Here is a 9247-nt window from a genome sequence, read left to right on the forward strand (position 1 = left end):
GGTTTTATGTCTTCCCAGAGCTGGATGCACAGCTACATTGCTTAATAATGCTGCATAATGTCTATAATATCCTCTATGGTGCTGCGTTTGAACATGGGCTGCATAGACACATGAAAGCAGGAATCCCTCATTCTGTTAGACATGTGTATGGGAGCTATCATAGAAGATAGTCAACTGCTAATTAAAAATAGAGCCTGCAGATGGTAAAACTGGAACTGGGACATACACATGAAAACTGATTCTGATCAGTCCCCTGAAATTACCAATACAGTTTTAAACAGCAGAACAAACATATTATTTCTACAGACTGGCATCTAATGAGTTTAATGCATGAAACATTCCTCACAAAGTTGTATAACCCCAAAGTGGGGACATTTCTACCCTCCTGGGGCTCTCCTGCTGTGCAGCTTTTTGATATTTTTTATACAAGTAATAAAATAGCCATGAGATAATTAAATATGAGCCTGCCTTACCATGCAAGATCTAAACACTGTTGAAATGGGAAATGGAGATGGTGAACAGAAGCAGAACCTGCACACCAGCCTGTGACCTGACAAGACCCTAATGTATTTTATAGCCTCCGGAGCTTTGTCAAGCCTTTCTGTTCCACCGCATACATTTATGTAATATGCAACTGAGTATGTCGTCCACAATCTGTAAAACCATTTTCCTGGGACAAAGAGTTTTGCAGATTTGAAAATAAGTTGACAATAGCAGAGATTTTCAGCATCAAATTGTATCACGAATTTGCTGTATCCACGGAAATTGGATTATGTCTACGGTTTGATTCAGAAGAGGAAAAAAAAAAAGCACGAATGCTCTGCAACCGTAGCCGCTGCCGACTCTTCATCGTGCGGGATCTGAAATCTCTCAGATGAAAGGAACTATCTCAGGGGCTATTGCTGTACTAAGGATCAGAAACTTTTTGTATTTTCATACTGGATATTTACAGTCCATTTCTACCTTTTTTCTGTCAATAAGGAGACAAAATAAGCTCACCGTTTATAATTAAATAAGGTGCACGGAACTCCGTTCTGATCCCACGTTGTCGCATAATAGTAAAACTAAAAAATAGGTCCAGCTCCCGATTTACAAAATTGTAAAATTTTATGTAAACAAATGTAAGGGTGATGGACTGTTTTGCTGCGTTTCTGCCCCTGAAGACAACAATCGGGCAATATGTACAGGGCCATGCGGTTTTACAAGTAATGTGAATAGTGTTGTCCATCTTTTATGTTGTATGATGGTAATGTACCGCACGTAAGTAATGTAAAGTGTTAGGGTACTGTCACACAGTGCAATTTTCGTCGCTACGACGGCACGATCCGTAACGTCGCAGCGTCGTATGATTATCGCTCCAGCGTCGTAGACTGCGGTCACACTTTGCAATCACGGCGCTGGAGCGATGCCGAAGTCCCCGGGTAACCAGGGTAAACATCGGGTTACTAAGCGCAGGGCCGCGCTTAGTAACCCGATGTTTACCCTGGTTACCAGCGTAAACGTTAAAAAAACAAACAGTACATACTTACATTCCGGTGTCTGTCCCCGGCGTTCTGCTTCTCTCCACTGTGTAAGCGCCATAGCCGGAAAGCACAGCGGTGACGTCAGACGTCACCGCTGTGCTCGCTTTCCGGCCGGCAGGCGCTCACACAGTGCAGAGAAGCTGAGACGCCGGGGACAGACACCGGAATGTAAGTATGTACTGTTTGTTTTTTTAACGTTTACGCTGGTAACCAGGGTAAACATCGGGTTACTAAGCGCGGCCCTGCGCTTAGTTACCCGATGTTTACCCTGGTTACAAGCGAACACATCGCTGGATCGCTGTCACACACAACGATCCAGCGATGTCAGCGGGTGATCAAGCGACGAAAGAAAGTTCCAAACGATCTGCTACGACGTACGATTCTCAACGTGATGTCTGATCGCAGTAGCGTGTTAGACACAGCGATATCGTAACAATATCGCTAGAACGTCACGAATCGTGCCGTCGTAGCGATCAAAATTGCACTGTGTGACAGTACCCTTAGTGTATAGGATAGGATATAGTTAATGGAGTGAGCTAGTCCAGTGGGTGGGGACTAGTGTTAGTGAAGAGTGGGCACTTCCTGGTAATGAGTCAGATAGGGAAGTACCATGACAAGATCAAGTTCAGGTGCAGTGGGCTGCTAGGGCCAGCATGTGCCAGTCTTCCGAAACAGTGGGAAGCCCTATTGGAATCCTGAGCAGACGCTCTTGTCATGTCCAGAACCCAAGGTTTGGTATAAGGGCTGCTGAGCACATTGTGTACTCTGATATACAGTGGAAGATGGACAGGGACCTGTGTAGACAGAATGTGGAGGATCCAGGGTGCACTGTTGAAGTGGATAGGTAATCCCTGTCCACTTTCTTTTGCAGTTGTTCATTAAAAGAGTCGACTAACTTCATAAAAAAATGGTTCTGCATGAGGAATGCGAGTGCACCCGATCTGACCCTGCGCACCCGTATGAGTCTATGGGTGCATTTAAAAATTCAGACTTCACTCGGATGTCATCACAGACAGTTGAGAAGATGGAGAAATTACCGTATTTGTCGGACTATAAGACGCACCGGACCATAAGACGCACCCCAATTTTTCAGAAGAAAAACAGGGAAAAATTTAATGCGTCAAATGAGGGTCTATCTTAGAGTCTGAATTATGCAGCTTACCTGGGGGGTAGGGAGTGATAGAGAGCGCTTGTGGAGCAGGTTCAAAGGAGGTGTTTGGTGGTCTGGCTAATCCCAGGCTGGTGCAGCAGGTTCGGTTGTGCGGGGGCTCCGCCATTTTGTGAAAGCCCCTATACATCCATCCCAGGCTGATGTGTGGCAGTTTCGCAGATGATCGGTGGTGCGGGGACTCTGGCGGCATACAAAAGTGTGCGCAAAAGCCTGGGATAGATGTGTGGGGGCTCCAGGATTTCCACAAATGCCAGCGGTGCCCTCGTATCACCGATCATCTGCAAAACTGCCGCATATCAGCCTGGGATGTGTCTCCTGGTAAGTGCATCCGGTTTATAAGACGCACCCCCATTTCCCCCCAAAATTTTTGGGAAAAAAAGTGGGTCGTATAGTCCGAAAAATACAGTAAGTTCTCCATCTTCTCCACACTTGTGCAGCGATTCACAGTAAACTGATAGTCAGCTCAAACGCTGACATATGGCACTGTGAGCGAGCCCACATACTCCTGTTTCTATACTTTGCTGGCCTGAAGGCCATTTCTAGGCTTCCGAGTCCCATGGTAAAATATCAGTACTCTACAATTGTATCGTGGAACCAATGCTCTGGCCAAGGGAGCTCCTTTCCTTGCTTAGCTTTGTAGATGTATCAATATTGAGCACTTATGGGGGTTAGGGTCAGGGACATCGCCAATCCTGGCCATTATAGTAGGGTGCCTGCTCTATATCACATCTGGATTTACAAATGATGACACAGTTCCTGTGCCCACACTATCACTGCTTTAAAACACAACTACGAATAATTCTACAGCATTAGACCTGCAACATACTACTGTGGAAAGGTAAAAGGGTAAAGAAGACCACCTCTTATCGAGGGCAGATTTTAGGCCATTTTTAAGTTGAGTCTACTGGCTGCCCTCATCCCCACCACAAGACAAATCTTTTTGGTAAACATGCCAGTCTAATATGTCCAGGAACTGGCCCAATTCCCTCGCCAAACATCCTTTTTTTTAAGTAGGCGGTTGTACATAATCTTCATTTTGTGAGCCCGATAGGTGCAGGAACTTCCTTTGCCTCAGTTTATTTATTTTACTCACTTATATGGCACCTATAATTTCCACATTACTTTACATAACTCATCATTATTGCTTCTATTTGGGGTCAAAATCTAAATTTCCTATCAGTATGCCTTTGGAATGTGGGAGGAAACCAGAGAACCCAGAGGAAACTCATGGAAACATGGGGAGAAGATACAAACTCCTTGTAGATATTGTCCCTGATGGGATTTAGATCCAGGACCACAACAGTAAAAGGGTACAGTGATAATTGCTGAGCCACTCCGCTGCCCATCTTACAGTGGGGAAAATAAATATTTGATACACTGCCGATTTTGCAAGTTTTCCCACCTACAGAGAATGTAGAGGTCTGTAATTTTTATCGTAGATAAACTTCAACTGCGAGAGACAGAATCTAAAAATAAAAGCCAGCAAATCACATTGTATGATTTTTACATAATTAATTAGCATTTTATTGCATGAAATACATATTTGATACGATAGAAAAAGAGAACTTAGTATTTGGTACAGAAACCTTTGTTTGCAATTACAGAGGTCAGATGTTTCCTGTAGTTCTTGACCAAGTTTGCACACACTGCTACAGGGATTTTGGCCCACTCCTCCACACAGATCTTCTCCAGATCTTTCAGGTGTCGGGGCTGTTGTTGGGCAATAATAAGTTTCAGCTCCCTGCAAAGATTTTCTATTGGGTTCAGGTCGGGAGACTGGCTAGGCCACTCCAGGACCTTGAAATGCTTCTTATGGAGCCACTCCTTAGTTGCCCTGGCTGTGTGTTTCGGGTCATTGTCATACTGGAAAACCCAGCCACGACCCATCTTCAATGCTCTCACCGAGAGAAGGAGGTTGTTGGTCAAAATCTCGCGATACATGACCCAATCCATCCTCCCTTCAATACAATACAGTTGTCCTGTCCCCTTTGCAGAAAAGCGCCCCCAAAGTATTATGTTTCCTTCTTCCTCCAAGCACAGAGAGTGGAGTTGATTACCAAAAAGTTATATTTTGGTTTCATCTGACCACATAACCTTCTTCCAATCCTCTTCTAGATCATCCAGATGGCCATTGGGAAACTTCAAATGTGCGAGACTGTGGTCCCAGCTCTCTACAGGTCATTGACTAGCTCCTACTGTGTAGTTCTGGGCTGATTCCTGACCTTTCTCAGAATAATCCTTACCCCACGAGGCAAGATCTTGCATGGAACCCCAGATCGAGGAACATTGACAATCATCTTGTGTTTCTTCCATTTTCTAATAATTGCCTTCTCACCAAACTGCTTGCCTATTGAGCTGTATCTCATCCCAGCTTGTGCAGGTCTACAATTTTGTCCCTGGTGTCCTTAGACATCTCTTTGGTCTTGGCCATGGTGGAGATGTTGTAGTGTGACTGATTGAGTGTGTAGACAGGTGTCTTTTATACAATTAATGAGTTCATACAGCTGCAATTAAAACAGGTAATGAGTAGAAGGCTTCATAAATAGTGTTGAGCATTCCGATACTGCAAGTATCGGGTATCGGCCGATATTTGCTGTATCGGAATTCCGATACCGAGATCCGATATTTTTGTGATATCGGGTATCGGTATCGAAACAACATTAATGTAAAAATGTGTAAAAGAGAGAATTAAAATAAAAAATATTGCTATACTCACCTCTCCGACGCAGCCTGCACCTTACCGAGGGAAGCGGCAGCGTTCTTTGTTTAAAATTCGCGCTTTTCTTTCCTTTACGTGAGTCCCGGCTTGTGATTGGTTGCGTGCCGCCCATGTGACCGGCACGCAACCAATCACAGCAAGCCGTGACGTAATTTCAGGTCCTTCAGGATTTTAAAATTAAGTTCCGGCGTTGTGATTGGTTGCGTCGCAGTCACATGGGAGACGCAACCAATCACAGCAAGCCGTGACGTAATTTCAGGTCCTTAAGGATTTTAAAATTACATCCCGGCTTTGTGATTGGTTGCGTCGCAGTCACATGGGAGACGCAACCAATCACAAGCCGTGACGTCACGGGAGGCTGGACACGCGCGCATTTTAAAATGGGCGCGTGTCCAGCCTCCCGTGACGTTCCGGCTTGTGATTGGTTGCGCCGCGGTCAACCAATCACAAGCCGGGAGGCTGGACACGCGCCCATTTTAAAATTTTAAAATGCGCGCGTGTCCAGCCTCCCGGCTTGTGATTGGTTGACCGCGGCGCAACCAATCACAAGCCGGGACGTCACGGGAGGCTGGACACGCGCCCATTTTAAAAAGCGCGCGTGTCCAGCCTCCCGTGACGTCCCGGCTTGTGATTGGTTAATGGCGGCCATGTTGCCGGGACGCGGACCAATCACAGCAAGCCGTGACGTAATTTCGTCACGGCTTGCTGTGATTGGTCCGCGTCCCGGCAACATGGCCGCCCTGACCAATCACAAGCCGGGACTTCACGTAACCAAGTAAAAGCGCGAATTTTAAACAAACAACGCTGCCGGTTCCCTCGCTGAGGTCCAGGCTGCGTCGGAGGGTGAGTATAGCGATATTTTTTATTTTAATTCTTTCTTTTACACATTTATATGGATCCCAGGGCCTGAAGGAGAGTTTCCTCTCCTTCAGACCCTGGGAACCATCAGGAATACCGTCCGATACTTGAGTCCCATTGACTTGTATTGGTATCGGGTATCGGTATCGGATTGGATCCGATACTTTGCCGGTATCGGCCGATACTTTCCGATACCGATACTTTCAAGTATCGGACGGTATCGCTCAACACTATTCATAAAGAAAAACTAAAAGGTCTATGAGAGCCAGAATTCTAGCTGGTTGGTTGGTGATCAAATACTTATTTAATGCAATAAAATGCAATCTCATTCTTTAAAAATCATACAATGTGATTTTCTGTTTTTTTTAATTTTTTTATTCTTTATTTCAAAGTTCTGTCTCTCAGAGGTGAAATGTACCTATGATAAAAATTACAGATGTGTTCTTTGTAGGTGGGAAAACTTGCAAAATCGGTAGCATATTATTTTTCCCACTGGATGCTGCTCCCTCCTTTTCTAGTGCCTTGTCTGCCCCAAACTGTATGCCCAACTCTCTTTATGTTTATATGTAGTTTCAAAGATACCAGAGCAGGAGCAGGGAGACAAAGACCAGCCCCCACTTCCTGCAGAAAGCTAGAGATCTAGCTCAATTCTTGTAGAGTCAAGGCTGCCTTCACTTGCTGTAGAGCGTAAAGGTCCCACATCTACTTGCTGTAGAGAGTTTAGGCCCTGCCTCAACTTGCTGTAGGGAGTAAAGGCCCCACCTCTACTTATTGTAGAGAGTAAAGGCCCCACCTCTACTTGCTGTAGAGAGTAAAGGCCTTGCCTCTACTTGCTATAGTGTGTAAAGGCCCCGCCTCCACTTGCTGTTGAGCATAAAGGCTCCACCTCTACTTGCTGTAGAGAGTAAAGGCCCCGCCCCTACTTGTTGTAGAGAGTAAAGGCACCCACCCCTACTTGCTGTAGAGAGTAAAGGCCCCGCCCCTACTTGCTGTAGAGAGCAAAGGCCCCGCCTCAACTTGCTGTAGAGAGTAAAGGCCCCCTCTCTACTTGCTGTAGAGAGTAAAGTTCCAGCTCAACTTGCTGTAGAGAATAAAATCCCCGCTTCAACTTGCTGTAGAGAGTAAAGGCCTCGCTTCCACTTGCTGTTGAGTGTAAAGGCCCTGCCTCTACTTCCTCTAGAGTGTAAAGGCCCCGTCTCCACTTGCCGTAGAGTGTAAAGGTCCTGCCTCAACTTGCTGTAGATCGTAAAGGCCCCACCTCTACTTGCTGTAGAGAGTAAAGGTGTAATAATTATAGGGGATAACTCAGGAGACTCTTTGCGTGGAACAAGACAACTACAGGACACAGTTTTATAAGTGGTAAAGTCTATATTATCACACGGTGATTCAAACAGGTGCAGAGAGAAACTCAAATCCACAACACTTGGTGTAAATATTAAACGCAGCTTAGCAGTCTATAGGAAACTTCAGAGGAAAATGCAATCAAGCACAAAGTCTATGAAGCACAGTTATTCTTGAGGATACTTGACACGAATAAATCCTTGTCTTAGTCCAAACACAGATAGATATGCTTATGGGGCAGTTCATATCATATCTTAGCTCAACCAGGGAGGTCTGGTTAATAGTCTCAGGTTGTTGCAGAGCAGAAACAGCTTACATGTCCAGCAAATGCAGATGAAGGAGGATTACTGGAACTGGTGTATGCAGCAGGAACTCAGAGCAGAGTAGCAGGATAACCCCACAGGTTCACAGGAACAGGTATATAGCCAGGGAGTAATCAGAGGTCAGGAGCTGGATGCAAGGCAGAATACTCTAGCACAGACTGAAGGCTGGGGTGGAGTTTTATAGCAGGAAGACACAGTGCACATGAGACCAAAGACGCCATCTTTAAAAAGGGCAGTAATGCACAAAAGGTAAAAAAAATGTTCAGAGTCCTGACAAAAGGCCCCAACTCCACTTGCTGTAGAGCATAAAGGCCCCGCCCCTACTTGCTGTAGAGAGTAAAGGCCCCATCTCTACTTGCTGTAGAGAGTAAAGGTTCCAGCTCAACTTGCTGTAGAGAATAAAATCCCAACTTCCACTTGCTGTTGAGTGTAAAGGCCCTGCCTCTACTTCCTCTAGAGTGTAAAGGCTCCACCTCTACTTGCTGTAGATCATAAAGGCTCCACCTCTACTTGCTGTAGATCGTAAAGGCCCCGCCTCTACTTGCTGTAGAGAGTAAAGGTCCCGCCTCAACTTGCTGTAGAGAGTAAAGGCCCCTCCTTTACTTGCTGTTGAGTGTAAAGGCCCCACCTCTACTTGCTGTAGAGAGTAAAGGCCCCGCCCCTACTTGCTGTAGAGAGTAAAGGCCCCACCTCTACTTGCTGTAGAGAGTAAAGGCCCCACCTCTACTTGCTGTAGAGAGTAAAGGTCCCACCTCTACTTGCTGTAGAGAGTAAAGGCCCCGCCTCAACTTTCTGTAGAGAGTAAAGGCCCCACCTCTACTTGCTGTAGAGAGTAAAGGCCCCACCTCTACTTGCTGTAGAGAGTAAAGGTCCCACCTCAACTTGCTGTAGAGAGTAAAGGCCCCACCTCTACTTGCTGTAGAGAGTAAAGGTCCTTACTCTACTTGCTGTAGAGAGTAAAGGTCCTGCCTCAACTTGCTGTAGAGAGTAAAGGTCCCACCTCAACTTGCTTGTTGTTGAGGATAAAGGCCCCACCTCCATTTCTTGTAGAGAGTCAATTCCCTCCCCTCCACTTCCTGTAATCTTTCTCAGCATCTTTGCTGCTAGACTTGGATTACACTAGATAACAGGCAGTGGATATCAGGTGATATAGATGGGAGAAGCCTAGGGGCTGGCACTTCAGAGTTCATTTTTGGTGGTAAGAGTATAAAATTTATAGATAAAGCCATTTGCAAATCATCTGCTTATCATATTATCTATCAAATCAGATGAAATTGTCTGAAAGTAAAGGGACAAATTAAATAATAATAAT

Source organism: Ranitomeya variabilis, chromosome 7 (genome assembly GCF_051348905.1).
Source record: "Ranitomeya variabilis isolate aRanVar5 chromosome 7, aRanVar5.hap1, whole genome shotgun sequence".
In the NCBI taxonomy this organism is placed as follows: Eukaryota; Metazoa; Chordata; class Amphibia; order Anura; family Dendrobatidae; genus Ranitomeya; species Ranitomeya variabilis.